This window comes from Bos mutus, chromosome 22, assembly GCF_027580195.1.
Source record: "Bos mutus isolate GX-2022 chromosome 22, NWIPB_WYAK_1.1, whole genome shotgun sequence".
NCBI classification, from domain to species: Eukaryota; Metazoa; Chordata; class Mammalia; order Artiodactyla; family Bovidae; genus Bos; species Bos mutus.
The window spans coordinates 41798732-41816202 of record NC_091638.1 but is presented as its reverse complement, the minus strand read 5'-3'; the positions used below and the strand labels follow the sequence as shown (position 1 = coordinate 41816202).

The following is a 17471-nucleotide window of genomic DNA, read 5'->3' as shown; positions in this document are numbered from 1 at the left end:
GTTAGGGAACTTCTGAATTCAAGGTGGAGATAGGGACTTCCCTGGCAGTTTAGCGGTTAAGGCTTGGTGCTTTCAATGCAGAGGCCCTGAGTTCGATCCCTGGTCAGAGAACTAAGATCCCACATGCCATGCAGCATGGTCAAAAAATTAAAAAAAAAAAGAAAGTGTTGATAAAGATGCCCAGGAAGCAAAGGGAATATGAACCTAATCTTTAGGAAGGAAGTAGGGGCTGACAATAAAGACTCAGGCCCTACTGTCAAGGAGTGGGAGCAGAATTCATGGAGCACACCAGACCAGACTAGACCACACCTGGAGGCAAGTGAGTTCAGGAAGAAATTCTGAGAAAGCCCACTGGCTAAGGGGCTGGCCAAGAAAAAACCGAAGGAGCAGTAGTGAGAAGGGTAGGGGAAAATAAAGAGGAATAAATAGCATTAGCTGGAATCAAGACTGCTGGAGAAATATCAATAACCTCAGATATGCAGATGACACCACCCTTATGGCAGAAATTGAAGAAGAACTAAAGAGCCTCTTGATGAAAGTGAAAGAGGAGAGCAAAAAAGCTGGCTTAAAACTCAACATTCAAAAAATGAAGATCACGGCATCCAGTCCCATAGATGGGGAAACAATGGAACAGTAAGAGACTTCATTTTCTTGGGCTCCAAATTCACTGCAGATGGTGGCTGCAGCCATGAAATTAGAAGACGCTTGCCCCTTGGAAAAAAGTTATGACCAACCTAGACAGCATATTAAAAAGCAGAGATATAACTTTGCCAACAAAGGTCCGTCTAGTCAAAGCTATGGTTTTTCCAGTGGTCATGTATGCATGTGAGAGTTGAACTATAAAGAAAGCTGAGCACTGAAGAATTGATGCTTTTGAACTGTGGTGTTGGAGAAGACTCTTGAGAGACCCTTGGACTGCAAGGAGATCCAACCAGTCCATCCTAAAGGAGATCAGTCCTGAATATTCACTGGAAGGACTGATGCTGAAGCTGAAGCTCCAAAACTTTGGCCACCTACTGCGAAGAACTGACTCATTGGAAAAGACTCTTATGCTGCAAAAGATTGAAGACAGAAGGAGAAGGAGACAACAGAGGATGAGATGGTTGGATGGCATCACTGACTCGATGGATACGAGTTTGAGAAAGCTCTGGGAGTTGGTGACGGGCAGGGAAGCCAGGTGTGCTGCAGTCCAAGGCATCTCAAAGAGTCGGACACGACTGAGTGAGTGAACTGAACTGAACTGAGTCTTTGTGGAAGCAGAGCAACTGATAACTGGCTCTGGCAGATTGTCTTTGCTGGGCTCAGGAGGCATGCGCAAAGGAGAATACCCTGGAAAACCAAGCGGGTGCCTCCTGCCTCCTGTGGAAATGACCGTGGAAAACACCCACCACCCACCTTCTGCAAGGAGGCAGCGGCAGTTTTGCCTTTTCATGTGGCTTCCTCACACCCACCCCCTGGGAAGTGCGATATAATCTTCCCACGGAGCAGACGGGCTGCTGCTGGAGCTGCTCCTGCCCAGCAGAGCGCTCCCCCAGTGCAGTTCTGGCAGCGCCTGTAGAGCCGACGAGGCTGGCGCACCAGTGCTCACGCCCAGTAGCCACTGTGCCAGCCCTGCCTGTGCCTGCTTTATACCAACCGACAAAGCGTCCAGTGCCAAGACTGGAACTGCTTCCTTTTGCTCCCAATTCTTAGACTGTTACCTTCTTCATATATTTGGAGAGAGACAGAGACAAAAAGAGCAAAGGAGAGACAGAGGGAAAGGAGGAGGGAAGGAACTACAGGAAAGAAGGAGGGAAGGAGAAGGGAAAGAATAGAGGCAGAGGGTGGAAACTGACCAGGGGAGGAGCCAGGGACCTCGCACTGGGGGGTTGACGTGATGAGCCAAGCGACCTTGAAGGTGCCAGCATCGGCAAGGCTTCTGGCACAATACTGGACATATTCTGAGCCTCAGCATGTGTCTGCTATGACTATGTGGCTGAGTCTCCAGGAAACCGTTTGCTAATTTTCACACAGCCATGGAGCAAAACTCATCTTACACGAGTTGGGGGAATTCTACCTTACACTACATTATTTTTGCACTCTCGGTGGCAAGAGATTTTTGGCTTGAGTGGAAGCTGATACTTTAAAAGTAGTAACTTGAAAGAATGAAATAATGCCATGTGCTGCAACGTGGATGGACCTAGAGATTGTCATACTGAGTTAAGTCAGATGGAGGACAGATATCATATGATATCGCTTATACGTGGAATCTAAAAAAAAAAAAAAAATGGTACCAGTGAACTTCTTTACGAAACAGAAATAGAGCTACAGATGTAGAAAACAAACCCATGGTTGTTACCAGAGGGGGAGCAGCAGGGAAGGTATAACCTGGGAGATTGGGATTGACAGATACACACTACGGTATATAAAGCAGATAACCCGCAAGGACCTTCTGTATAGCACAGGGAACCTTACTCAGTACTCTGCAATGACCCATACGGGAAAAGAATCTAAAAAAGAGTGGAAATACGTACATGCATAGCTGATTCACTTTGCTGCACACTTGAAACTAACACAGCTCTGCAATCAACTATACACCAATAATTTTTTAAAGTACTAACTTGCTAAAGTGAGACATGAGCCTACCTTCTTTTATCAATAAAGAGAAATGACAACTATATTAAGACTATGAAGATCCAGTGTGTTTTATCAATATGTTGGAAGTACTTTAAATGCCCAAGGCTAGTTTCCAGCTGCTAACTTTGCTCTGTCTCCCCACCGCGTCCCTCGCTTTCCCCGTTGTTTTCCACTGCTGTTTCCTTATTCTTTTTATCCATTCTTCCTCCCATCCCAGTTGCGGCAGACTGATTTTGTTGTTGTTGGGGTGGGGGTCGACTTCCTAAGCCTTTGAAAATTTCTCCCTTTGGGAAGCTCTGCTATTAAGATCTTCCAGCTAGTTCTGCAAAGCTACTTTCAAAGAACTTTTGAAATCAGCAGCTCTACGTATGTTTTGGTAAAAGGAAGCGAAGGTTATGTTTGTTTGGTTCGGCATGCTGTTTGAAGTACTTCAGCCCCGCTCTGCAGCCTCCTACCATCTTCCAACTGTCCCCTCGAGAACATCCTTTGCTGCTGACTTGAAGAGAGCTGGATTCTTTTTCAATAGTGCATGTGCTGCTGTACTGTTGACTGTTTGCTTTAGTTCATAGTTCTTCTCTGGATGGATTTTCTATGAAGATCATCCCTACTCATTTGATCTTTAATTTCAGATCTTGTCGTTTTCTTTTCGAATGTGCTTCTTTTTAAAATGGATGTTTCTTTTGGCACTACAGCTTCCTATGGGCCTCAGCGGGTGTTAATGGCATTTTCATTTATTCTCATAGACAACTTCAATTTCTAGGTGGGGGGCAGTCGAGTTCTGTTGTGGTTCACAGGAGAAATACATCCTCTGGCAATTCTGGCCATTTTATTTCACTTCTGTGGCCTCAGATAGGGAGAGCACCTGAGAACACTGGCTGTATATGTCCACAAAGAGTTCTCTGTGATCAATTTGCTCCCCAGGCTGGAGTGTTGAACACTCAGAAAAATGCTCAGGCTCACCTAATTCCTTGGGTCTGTAGAAGAGTGAAACTATGGCTAAGGCACACAGACAGTTTAGGGAACAGGCTTTGAAAGAAAGCCTCAGTGTATCTTAACATCAGTGAGCCTCATGCCAGAGATGACGAATGGCCTCCATGCGGGCCTTCGGTGGAGAAGCAGATAGGTCACTGGACTGGCACTATGTTGGTCCCAGAAAACCATTTTCCCATTGTCCCCTGGGCAGGTTTTGAGAAAGCTCTCAACCAGAATGAGCTGAATTAATGGGGTGATTACAGGTGAACACAAAAATTTTTAATATTCTTTCCTTATCATTTAATGATCATTTTAAATGGCCGTTTTACACCCACGCACTGACCCATCCACCCATCTACCCAGCCAGCCATCCATCCATTCATCCATCTACCCAGCCATCCATCCATCATTAGTGGTAATGCCCCTACAACTGCTTTCGGTTAACACAAGGAATCTAAACAGCTAACCTAATGAAACTCATTCCAGTATCCTGTCACATTATTGAGCATCTTCCAAAACAGGAGTCCTTTGACTATTTCCAATTTAATTCCACAATATGCTTCCATATCCAGAATAAATACAAGTGTATCCACATCGCACTCAATTATTCTCGTCTACTCTGATCCCCGATTTTAACCCTGCAGTGTAACTCTCTCTCCAGCAACCCCCATTCTCCATAGACTATTTGTTACTCTATCACACTTATCACCTCCCAGCCTAATATGTACTGTACTCGTGATGTTTATGGCTTCTTGCCTGTTTCTAGCATGTCAACTCCACGAAGGTAGGGATCGCTGACTACTCGCTAATATACCATAAGTAAGTGACACATGGATTGATAAATATGCTTGACTAAGTCTTAAGCTCTAAGAGGGTATGGACCTCCGGTGCTTCCACCCAACACTCAGCATGTTTTCCGACTCTATGCTGGCATCGTAGGAGAGACAGATCCTCCACGCTCGAGTCTCAGACCTGCTGCAGACACGTGACCTGCTTGGTCCCTGCACACCTACTGCCAGCAGAATCCCCACTCCTATGGTCAGTGCAACAATTAAAAACATGCCTGTATGTTTCCAAATTCCCCTCATGGCTCTGTAAGGCTGTGCTTGATAACTACAGCAAGTCTTAGAACAAATCTTTTTTTTTTTTTCACACTGGACTTAGTGGATAACTTGTCCACTTTATGTCATTTTAGGGGTCCTCTCGGTGATGATATACTCTCCCACCTCACTCAACAGACTTCAGGATCCTTTCACACAATTAAAGAGAGTGATATTTTACAGTAAAACTCAGCTGTCATACATGTTTTCTATGTCAGTTGTTAACAGGCCAGTACACCAATATTTACCAAGTGCTTTGGGGTCTGACTCCATGGGTATTTTAAAGCAAAAATGACACCCTACCCACCAAGGTTGTGCATATGCAGGACTCTTATCAAATCCTTCCCCACATTTTAGGGAAATCTCAGACACTGCAATCAGAGAACAAGTAACTGATTTTTTTTCACTGGGCTGGTCAGTTATTCAACCGTGACAGACAAACTCATGAGTTAAACTGGACAACACAGTCCGAGAGAATGATATCTCAAGTCAGGGTTGGCAAAAATAATAGACATTTCTATGACAGAACATCAACAAATAATTACTGATTGTCTACTAGATACAAAGTATGGTGCTACAGAACACCAAAGGTGTGGTCAACATGGCATCAAAGGTCATTCTGCCGGGTGACGATGAAATGTGTGCATGGATACAAATTCAGAAATGCCTATACCGACAGCAGCTGTAGGAATGCTGGATGTGTTCTATCTCAGTTAATTGCTGACATGGATACTACGTGCTGTGCTGGGTACGCTGTGCTCAGTCATGTCCAACTCCGTGCGACCCCATGGACTGTATCCCACCAGGTTCCTCTATCCATGGGGTTTCTCAGGCAAGAATTCTGGAGTAGGTTGCCATTTACTCCTCCTGGGGATCTTCCTGACCCAGGGGTCAAACCTGCATCCCCTGCTTTGCAGGCTGATTCCTTACCTGCTGAGTCATCCATAAGGAGTCCAAAGTGTCTGTGTTTTGCAGATGAGGAAAATAGAGCACAAAGAAATAAAAGAATAAGGTCTCACTCAGCTGGGAATTGGTGGGGCTGGTACTTAAGTTACAGTTTGTTTGAGGCCCAAGAATTAAGTATGATGTGACAAATGAGCACTTTTTTATTGCCTGAAATTGTCAGTTTTTGTTTACCTTCGTTGTATTGAAACAAACACAAGGAGATAGGTTACATATATTTTAACTTTTTAAAAGCAATGTGTGTTGAATGCTCTGTAACTTACAAATCATGTCAATCTCTGTACCTCTAATATGTTAGTTTCTGCAAATTTGACATTTGATCATAAATTGCCCATGTTGAAATGAATTACAACTTCCCACATTAAAGAAGCACTTAGAGATCCATCTCTATTCCATTTGAAGGGAGTTCTATATGAAATCTTTTTGATCTTTCCTAAAATTAAAATGAAAAGCCAAACTCTGGCAATATCATCGAATAACACAAGTGTTTAATTCTGTGAATGAGGCAGAAGCATAATCAATTATTTGATGTTTAAGGCAAAGATTTACTTGTTTCATTTGCTTTTTCATTTTGGAACTCTACTGTCAGACCACGATCCTTTCTATCTTCACACAGCTTTTCTAAAATTATCATCAAAAATAAGAAACAACAAAAAAAGAAATAAGCTGTATTTTCTGTGCCTGCAGGATTTAAGACATTTTCCTCTTGGCGTGCACCCTAATAAGTAGGAAAATCTAGAATGAAAGTTGCAGTGTTGCTTCAGTAACTTCTATGAAATCGATACAATTGTGGTTTTCTACTATAACTCTCAAGGAAGGAACATTTGATGAGATTTCTTAGTCACTGACAGCTCTCTTCACACTCTATCCTGACCAAGTGTATGTGCCTACATATATAAAGGGAGGTTTTTGGTTTTTTTTAAGTTTGCATTTTTCTAAAGAGAGATGCAAAGATCCGAGACAAATAACTAGATATGACATATCCCACAGACTTTATCAAGCACTTGCCTAATTTCTTGGGTCAAATTCCATTAAGTCTTTGGGCAAAGACAATTAGCTTGCCACTCACTGAAAAACAATATATTAATGATGTCATATCCTTGGGTAAGGGAGCTCTATGGGAAAATCTCTAATACTCTATGATATTTCAAAAGTAAGCAGTTTGTTGAGTTTTTGCACTTTAAAGGAATAGAGGGTTTCTTAAAACAGCTACACACATACACACACACACCACCAAGTCATGTAGCTAACAGGTAAAACAATTTGCTCACTTCACTTGGTATCACGTAGACTTTCCAAGAAAGAAAATCTTAATCGAGTCTTCAAGCCCCTCTAGTTTAATCACAATGCCTATGAAGAAACAACCAGAAAATAAATAAAAAGTGAAAGATAAATACTGTAAAATAAAACATAAAAACAAAATATTTAATAAAATATAAAGAAATAAAAGATGAAAGATGTAAAGGTGAAACATAAATACCATAAAATAAATAAAATATAAGATATAAAAAGTAAATAGTCATGAAAGATGGAAAGTAGACACAGAATTATGTTTATTTTACATGTATATGTTATCCATTGGATACCACGAAGTAATAATCACTCCAGGTCAGTTAAAAAACATGGAACTAACAACATGAATTTCCATGGGCAAGGATACCAAATAAGTTGAGGCAACCACGGCATAATTAATGATATATATAATTCTAGTGCTTTGGCTTCTGAAAATTTATCTTGTTCTGTATGCAGGTCAAGAAGCAACAGTTAGAACTGGACATGGAACAACAGACTGGTTCCAAATTGGGAAAGGAACCCAATATACGCCATGGCTGTATATTGTCACCCTGCTTATTTAACTTACATGCGGAGTACATCATCTGAAATGCCAGGCTGGATGAAGCACAAGCTGGAATCAAGATTGCCGGGAGAAATATCAATAACCTCAGATATACACCACTCTTATGGCAGAAAATGAAGAGGAACTAAAAAGCCTCTTGATGAAAGTGAAAGAAGAGAGTTAAAAAGCTGGCTTAAAACGCAATATTCAGAAAACTAAGATCATGGCATCCTGTCCCATCAGATCAGATCACATCAGCTCAGTCGCTCAGTCGTGTCCGACTCTCTGTGACCCCATGAATCGCAGCACGCCAGGCCTCCCTGTCCATCACCAACCCCCGGAGTTCACTGAGACTCACATCCATTGAGTCAGTGATGCCATCCAGCCATCTCATCCTCTGTCGTCCCCTTCTCCTCTTGCCCCCAATCCCTCCCAGCATCAGAGTCTTTTCCAATGAGTCAACTCTTCGCATGAGGTGGCCAAAGTACTGGAGTTTCAGCTTTAGCATCACTCCTTCCAAAGAAATCCCAGGGCTGATCTCCTTCAGAATGGACTGGTTGGATCTCCTTGCAGTCCAAGGGACTCTCAAGAGTCTTCTCCAACACCACAGTTCAAAAGCATCAATTCTTCGGCGCTCAACCTTCTTCACAGTCCAACTCTCACATCCATACATGACCACAGGAAAAACCATAGCCTTGACTAGACGGACCTTTGTTGGCAAAGTAATGTCTCTGCTTTTGAATATGCTATCTAGGTTGGTCATAACTTTCCTTCCAAGGAGTAAGAGTCTTTTAATTTCATGGCTGCAGTCACCATCTGCAGTGATTTTGGAGCCCAGAAAAATAAAGTCTGACACTGTTTCCCCATCTATTTCCCATGAAGTGATGGGACCGGATGCCATGATCTTCGTTTTCTGAATGTTGAGCTTTAAGCCAACTTTTTCACTCTCCACTTTCACTTTCATCAAGAGGCTTTTTAGTTCTTCTTCACTTTCTGCCATAAGGGTGGTGTCATCTGCGTATCTGAGGTTATTGATATTTCTCCCGGCAATCTTGATTCCAGCTTGTGTTTCTTCCAGCCCAGCATTTCTCATGATGTACTCTACATATAGGTTAAATGAATAGGGTGACAATATACAGCCTTGACGTACTCCTTTTCCTATTTGGAACCAGTCTGTTGTTCCATGCCCAGTTCTAACTGTTGTTTCCTGACCTGCATACAAATTTCTCAAGAGGCAGATCAGGTGGTCTGGTATTCCCATCCAGTCCCCTCACTTCATGGCAAATAGATGGGGAAACAATGGGAACAGTGACAGACTTTATTTTTCAGGCTCCAAAATCACTGCAGATGGCGACTGGAGTCATGAAATTGAAAGAGGCTTGCTCCTTGGAAGGAAAGATATGACCAACCTAGACATTAAAAAGCAGAGACATTACTATGCCAACAAAGGTCAGTCCAATCAAAGCTATGGTTTTTCCAGTAGTCATGTATGGATGTGAGAGTTGGACTATAAAGAAAGTTGAGCACCGAAGAATTGATGCTTTTGAACTGTGGTGTTGGAGAAGACTCTTGAGAGTCCCTTGGACTGCAAGGAGATCCAACCAGTCCATCCTAAAGGAAATCAGTCCTGAATATTCATTGGAAGGACTGATGTTGAAGCTGAAACCCCAACACTTTAGCCACCTGGTGAGAAGAACTGACTCATTTGAAAAGACCCTCATGCTGGGAAAGATCGAAGGCAGAAGGAGAAGGGTATGTGATAGAGGATAAGAAGGTTGGATGGCATCACCAATGTGATGGACATGAGTTTGAGTAAGCTCCAGGAGTTGGTGATGGACAGGGAAGCCTGGCAGGCTGCAGTCCTTGGGGTCGCAAAGAATTGGACATGACTGAGTGCCTGAACTGAACTGAATGCTTTGGCTTCTGAAAATTTATCTTTGTCCTATGTGGATCTATATGGATCTAACTAAAGAATTCATTTCCACAAGTCAAAGTCCCGGGCAAGGGAAATAAAATATGTGATTTCTCTAGTGTTTCCCCAAGTTCATGGTCATCCACACTCCCTTATCTCTGCATCAGCAGGAGGAGAATGTGAGAGACCAAGAAGCCCTCAAATTCACCATCAGACCTGTAGGAGAAAACCCCCAAAACTCAGCCAGGTAAGTCTATGCCTCCTGGTTCTCTCATGCTATCTTAGTTACAGCACCAAGAGCATGTGTAACCTTGCTGGAAAGCTGACTTGAGTAAGTAGTACAGAAGTGGCACTGACTGCTCCATGAATATCCACATGCTCAGCTGCATTCCCAAACCCCTTGCAGATAAGGGACCCACATTGACCTGTTCTGGCCAATGGGTTCTGAGTGAAAACACCACATTGAGGACTAGAGAATTTAAGAGCCAGATATGACCTTCTAGCTCTTTCTTGTTCTGCCTCAGTGGTACCAAGAATGCATGAGCAGATGTCAGACTTGTAAGTTGCAGAAGACTAGATCCCTCATAAGGGAGCTGGCCCTGGAGAGCCACCAGTCCCTCCACACACTTTGGAAATGAGCTGTATGTGTTCTGCTTCTAACATTGAGATCTGCAGAGTCAAAGCTACGGTTTTTCCAGTGGTCATGTATAGATGTGAGAGTTGGACCATAAAGAATACTGAGAGCCAAAGAATTGATGCTTTTGAACTGTGGAGAAGACTCTTGAGAGTCCCTTGGACTGCAAGGAGATCGAACCAGTCAATCCCAAAGGAAACCAACCTTGAATATTCATTGGAAGGACTAATGTTGAAGCTGAAACTCCAATACTTTGGCTACGCATCAATACTTTGATGCAAAGAGCTGACTCAGTGGAAAAGACCCTGATGCTGGGAAAGATTGAGGGCAGGAGGAGAAGAGGGCAACAGAGGATGAGATGGTTGTCTGGCATTAACAACTCAATGGACATGAGTTTGAGCAAACTCCAGGAGAGAGTGAAGGACAGGGAAACCTGGCGTGTTGTAGTCCATGGAGTTGCAAACAGTCGGACGTGACTTAGCGACTGAAAAACAACATTTCTTTGATAGCAATTTACCCCGATTATCTATATCATCTATTAAAATAACCAAATTCATCTAAAGTACTACAGTGGGACACACACGCTAAACACCAAACATTGGTTTTCATACCTATTCTAACAGAGGGACTCAAGACAACCAACTATATGATCGACATTTCAAGGTGGAAAGAAGGGAATTTCAGGGAATTTCTCACTCTCATGGGACAGCTGTTGGGAATAAGCATATGACTTTGATCGAGGCATTTTCAGGTACTCAGAGATACCTTTAATGCTAAGCATATGCATAACTGGTTCACTGTTAGGGACTTTAAAATGTGCCCTGTCCAAACTGTTTCCTGAGAATGTTACATTGCAATTCGGAAAGCAAAGGTTGTTGAGAAATCTCTAGGAGTTTACAGTGTGCAGTTTTCTTCGACAGGCCTAAAAAGAATCATTAGACAAACCTTCCAACTCTCCCATTCTTCCATAGCCTAAACCCTAAACACAAGATCGTAATTCTGCAGATATAAATTCCCTCATTATCTGTGGACTGGGTCAACCACGACACAGACTGCCAGCCCCAGCTGACCTCCGAGCAGGGCCTTTGGCAAAGGCAGAGCGCTGGCCCTCAAAGAGCCTCGCAGCCAAGCTCGACAGGAGGCTCCAAGCTTGCACAGCAGCCAACCTTTATAATTGGGCCATTTGTTCACTGGGTGATTTATACAGTGTGCACTCCAGGCTGATGTTCTCAGAATAGCATGTCGGCTTTCCCTCAGCCACACAGGATGAAGCAGGATTGGGGTGCCTGCATTTACAACCTGTCCAGTCACCCTGGACCCGCAGAAACTCTGAGATGAGCAGTAGTTCCGTGGTATTGTGAGAAGCAGCATGTGTAATGCTCAGAGCCCGGACTCTGGAGCCAGCCCACTAGGGCTGAAAGACCTATTCCATCTCTTCCTAATTATGTCACCCTGGCAAGCTGTTAACCACCTGTGAACCTTAGTTGCTTCCTCTGTAAAATGGGGGGTTATAATCCTACCTACCTCTCTGTGGTTCTTGTAAAGATGTGCTTGAGAAGAGCTCAGAAGCCTGCCTGGCACAGGGAAGACGTTTGGTAACTGTTAACCAGGCATGTTGCTGAGCATTACTGACATGCAACATCAGCGACACATTATGGGTAGAATGATTTTCATCTTCATTATCCACAGTGATGGTGATGATGTGGTGATGATGATGATGATGATAGTCATATTAATAATAATCACTTCCTAAGTGCTTGCCATGTGCTTGGCACTCTGTTAAGTACCTTATGTGGATTATCTCATTGAATCCTCGGGGCGACTCTTTAGACTGTTATTATCTCCTTTTGACGGATGAAGACACTGAGACTCAGGCAGGTTAAGAAGCTAGCTCGAATCAAAGAGATAATGAAGCCAGAAGAGAAGCCAGGCAGGCTGCTCTGGAGCTGTGCCCTGTGTGACCAGTGCACACGCCCCTGTGGACCCAAACGCAGCCACAGCTGTTGGCCATCCTGACACTGACTCGGCACCATCAGACAGTTTTCACAGGATGGAGCCAAAACTTACTTAATGTACTCCAGCTGCCAGTAGCAGGAACCTGCTAGAGAACTACAATGTCTGAGTGTCCTGCCTCCTTATTTGAGCTTGAAAATCGGGGCTATAGGGGATGGGAATTCTGCCTGGAAGTAGAACATTTGCGATGGGAAAGGGTAGGGAAGGGGCTGCACCAAACAGAACTGCCAGAAATACAGGGCGGGCTTCAAGGGGATTGTTCCTCTGTGGTTCCTAGCGCGGGATTCAGTCTGTGGCCAAGAGACGACTGGGTTTGTACTGGAGCCTTGGAGAATGAAGCAAATGGCTCCTTTCATCCCCTGCTCCTACCACCTCTTAGCAGCTGTCTTCACCTCGTCTTCCCTCCACCAGGGACTTACTCCAGTTATCCTCTCACCCAGTGTCATCCAGCGATCCGCCTGCTCCCCTGTTTGCTTCAGAAATTCTGAGCACACAGAGAGAGCCAAGATGCCTTCTGCCCCGTTGGGAAAAGGCCTTGGCCACCCCTATGTCCAAGTCTAGCCTTCTAGCCCATCCTTTACCACACTGCCTGCTTCACTTCATTCTAGTCTATTGACTAGAACATTCTTCTAGAATATTGAGTTGTTTCTCCTCAATTTCTGGAGCCCTGGGGGCAAGACAAGAGGCATGAGTTACTTTTCCATCTTCCCAGTCATTTCTCAACCATTGAGTCACAGGGAGGTTTATCTTCCATAACTTAACCCCCACCTCATAGTGGTAGCTGGTATTTTTTTTTTTCCAACTTTTTATTCTTGGTCCAAGAGAATTATACATCTTTATATTATCTGTTGGGCTTCCCAGGTGGCACTAATAGTAAAGACTCCACCTGCCAAAGCAGGACACTTACTCTAGTATTCTTGCATAAAGAATCCCATGGACAGAGGAGCCTGGCAGGCTACAGTCCATAGGGTCCAAAACACTCAGACACGACTGAACTGACTTAGCACGTTATCTGTGCCTTCCTGCCACACTGTCAGACTTGGCCACATGACCTTCTTTGGCCAATGGGATGTAAGCAGATATAAAAAACCCCAGGTCTAAGCAGAAACTCTAAGTGCAGTTCCAGGGCTTAATGCCTTCTTTTGCCTTTCTGTTCTCTACAGTGAGAACAGTGTGACCCAGAAGGGGGCTCCTCCAGCCTGGGTCTCGGAAAACCAGAAACAGAGCTGAGCCATTGCTGACCACAGACTTGTGAGAGGGGAATAAAAACCTATTTATTTGGAGGTTATTACTGTAGCTAAGTCTAGGACACAGAATATTCGACAGCAAGAACGTGGTGTCCGCACAACACACAGAGATAGAAGGTGTAAAGGAGGCGGCATGCTTGTGTGGTCACACGTACTGGCTGAGAGGTCAAGACAACCCAAGCTCAAGGCCTGACTCCAATGTCCTTATTTACTCAGCTGGAATATCCGTGTTCTATTTATGATGTTTTATAAAGATTAAACGAGGTAATGCACTAGAGGTGCTTTTCACTGTGCCTGGCAGAGAACACGCGTCAAACAATTGATGGACAGAGATATACACACCTAGAAAGACTTCCCAATGTGTAAGTCTATAGATATAAAGATCTATATCCCTATGTAGTTATATAAAATGTAATTTAAAATGATTGGAAATCAAGTAATCAGTGAACCTCCTTAACAAGTTCCTAAATAGTTTTAAATTAATTAACACGTTGTACTGTTGGTGGCTTTCCTGTTTTTTTTCCTACACTGAATTTGATCAACCCAAGTTTATAAAGATATGTCCACCTTGTTCTGTCAACATCCCACTCCACTGTTTTCACAAACGCAATCTTTCCCTAATGGTTACAGTCGACTCTTGCCACACTGACTGCATGGATCAGAGGCCCTTTGACTTACATCAGCCTGGGCCAAAATAGTCACTGCAACAGATTTTGCACTTTCCCTCTTTAATGGACTCAACTTTTAGGATCTGGCTATAGTTTAGAAGTCAAATCAAGATCTGAACATTCTTTTGGGTGCAGAAGAAAGTGAGACTGATAATATTCCTGTTTTTCATCATTGGAGTTCTCTCTCTTGTCCTGTCTCTTCTAGCCAATGAAATTTTGCACTCAGTATCAACCTTTCCCAGTCTTCACTAACCTCCATAATAAGGAGAGTCTTTGTGTGGATTATTTCTTATACGCTTACAAAGACAGGCGAGGGTTATGCTAAAGCTAGAATTGTTGACATTTTTATGGATGCCAACCATAACTCATAACTCACTCATGATTACCAGGAGCAAACCTAGTTCCAATGGGTGAGTCTGACCAAGTCTCACACATAAAAGATCTACCAAGAGGCAACACCTGGACTAGTCTGAGGACTTAAAGACATTACTCTTACTCTGTCTTCCTTAGGAACCTAGGTCAGGACTGCATATCTTCCTGCCATGAGAATTACTCTATCAAAATACTCTATTAAAAAGCATCCATATGAGATGGTTAGAAACACCCTCATACTTGAAGACTATTAGCTTAATAACTGGATTAGTTCCTTGCCATCTTACAAAGAAATTTCAGGGCCTTGAGGGAATGAGATATTGGGTGATTAAATTTGGACCAAGCAAGGCATTACTAAAGGAACAAGTAAGAGGACGGAGGTTGCCCTGATAGCTTGAGAATGAGTCAGTCAAGGGGGCAGAAATCATCTAAGAGGACATGGTTCCCAAATGGCCCCTGTCTGGACAGGCACCCAGATTTTTACCATTCTCCCTTACTCCCTAGAATGCCTTAAATCAAGAATATCCATGGATGCCAACAAAGACAGCAGTCCCTCCACAGAGTCTTCCCCTGAGTTAATTAAATGGATAGAACCCACAAGTCAGTGAGACTCAACCTTGAGAGGAGCAAGTTTCTCACTAGATACTGCAAGAAAGTAGAGGATGAGCACATAGTTTGTGATTCTCTCCAAACTGTACAAGCTCAGCTCCTTTGCACCACCCCGTGCTGTCAGGTTGGGGCTTCTCATCCTTTGTGATGGCTGCACAAGAAAGAAAGTGAGCCATACTATATCTCTTCAAAGGGACTTAGTGCTAGTCTGATGTGCTTGTTAGCAGGCTCAAGCTAACTCAGTAGGAGGCATTGTAGGTGAGTCGCTACTGGCAAGGATGTCAGAGGCAGGAGGACCCAGGAAACCCACTTGGGGTTTCTTGGGCCTTCCTGCTGGCCCTCAGGTTTTCCCTCTGCCTGAGAATATGGAGTGAGCCCTCTGTAGGGGTGTCATTAGAAAGACTGCTGCTTCACTGTAGCAATTGAAGTCCAAATTTTTTAAGAGTAATTGGGCCGGGGCTGTTAAAGGGGGCAGCCACTTCCTTCTAGTGAGAAAGAACACCCACCATGTGTGTTACACACGGTGGACTCAGCAGGAAGCTGCCCGTCAAGAGGGATGCAGAGCCTGAGCAGAAGGAGGAGCATGATGCTGAGTCTGAGTGATGAATGGACGAGGCTCCCTGCAAAGGCAGGATGGACCCCAGCTCCTAATTGAGACACTCTCTTACCTCCAAATGGCTGGGTTTTACTTGTACTGCTATTTCTGGCCCCAAACTCACAGAATGTTTATGACACTGTTTCCTAAATTATACCGCACATGACACTTGTGTTTGCAGAAGCACAAGCGAATCTGCTGTGAGAAAAGAGTTCTGTTTTACATCTTTTCTTGGGAAACCCTGCTTTGTGCGGGCTCCTTCTGGCAATTCTCAGGGTTCATCATCCCATTAAAGAGCGCCTGAAAGGTCCTGGATTGCAGAAGCATGGCAAATTCAATTATTCTTTCTCACTCCAATGTATATTTGCAATGATAAATGTCCCACAGATTACTAGTTGAGAAAGTCTGGCTGATATAAGTAAACACACAAAAATAGAGACAATAGGATTTCCATGGCAAATTTGGCAAAGATCTCTGCTCCCACCATGGCTCACCTTCTATGAGATGTGGCTATACTTACAGGGCTCACAGGAATAGGTTTGGGACCACACTGTGTGGGTTTGAATACTGTCCCCACATCCATTAGTTTTGAGGCCCTGAACAAATTCCCAAACCTCTTTATGGCTAGTTTTCTCCAGTGAGGAACAAAGATAGTTGCAATGTTTTCTCCAGAGGATTCTGGGCAGACTCAGTCAGGCAGTCAGTTAGCGTATGAACAGAGTTGAGATAGTGCTTGGAACCCAGGAAGCAAGAGGTCATTGTTTACCATCGTTCCATCCCACCATCACCAAAATCATCTCACTGTCTCTCACTTGTTCTCTCAAATTCAGATTCTGAAAGTTGTTCTGACTTTCCCTTCTTCATCCACTTCTGCCCAAGCTGTACTATCCTGATCAATTCTCTAGTGCATTTAGGGTCAAGGTAACCATTAAGAATTCATGCTTCCAAACTGCGGTATTGGAGAAGACTCTTGAAAGTCCCTTGGACAGCAAGGAGATCAAACCAGTCAATTCTAAAGGAAACCAACCCTAAATATTCATTGGAAAGACTGATGCTGAAGCTCCAATACTTTGGCCACCTGACGTGAAGAACTGACTCATTGAAAAAGACCCTGAGGCTGGGAAAGATTGAAGACAGGAGAAGAAGGGGGCGACAGAGGATGAGATGGTTGGATGGCATCACTCTCAATGGACATGAGTTTGAGCAAGCTCTGGGATATAGTAAAGGGCATGGAAACCTGGGGTGCTACAGTCCATGGGGTCGCAAGGAGTCAGACACAACTTCACAACTAAACAACCACACAGAACCATTAAGTAGGAAAACAAACAAAGCACAACAACAGCAACAAAAGCATGCTAATCCAAAGAAACAAAGAAGAAAACCACCGTTCTGTGTGGATCGGGACCGACCATGAGAAGCACACGCAGCCCCACTCATACACTGCTTTCCACAGCACTTGCTCTAACCGTGACCACGCTGCCCATCTCCCTGGGTGTTTCCTGAGTTCCTTAGGAGCACGGCCTGAGTTTCCTCTAAACATGTAGTTCCCTCTAAACATGTACTTTCCTCTGTAAGGGCTTAAACACTTCCCAATGTCTTGCTCCCCACCTGCTCCACCAGAAATCACCCATTTCAAGTTCAAGCGCATTACATGATTCCCTTTCCATCCCCTGAGCAGGAGGCCCAGGCTCCCATATATCTGCTCCTCCCCACCTTCTGGCAAGATCTCCTTCAGCCTCTGACCCACCATCTCTCTCTCCTAGCACCAAACGCCAGCCAGAGAAGAGCTGCCTAGCGCCGCATTTCCTTAGCAGGATTCAGAGGATCACAGATATTAGAGACGAAGGAGAAAAAAAAAAAAAAACCCATCAGGACATCTCAGCCTCTCCTTGTGCAAAATGGTTCCAGCCTGAACATTTTCTAAATATTTGTC

The 17471-nt window shown here is 43.9% G+C and overlaps 1 protein-coding gene across 1 annotated transcript in view; it reads right to left on the bottom strand.

Annotated features, from left to right (window-relative positions):
- Positions 1–17471, bottom strand: part of FHIT (fragile histidine triad diadenosine triphosphatase) — an 857033-nt gene that overhangs the window by 108622 nt on the left and 730940 nt on the right. The window lies entirely within an intron of this gene.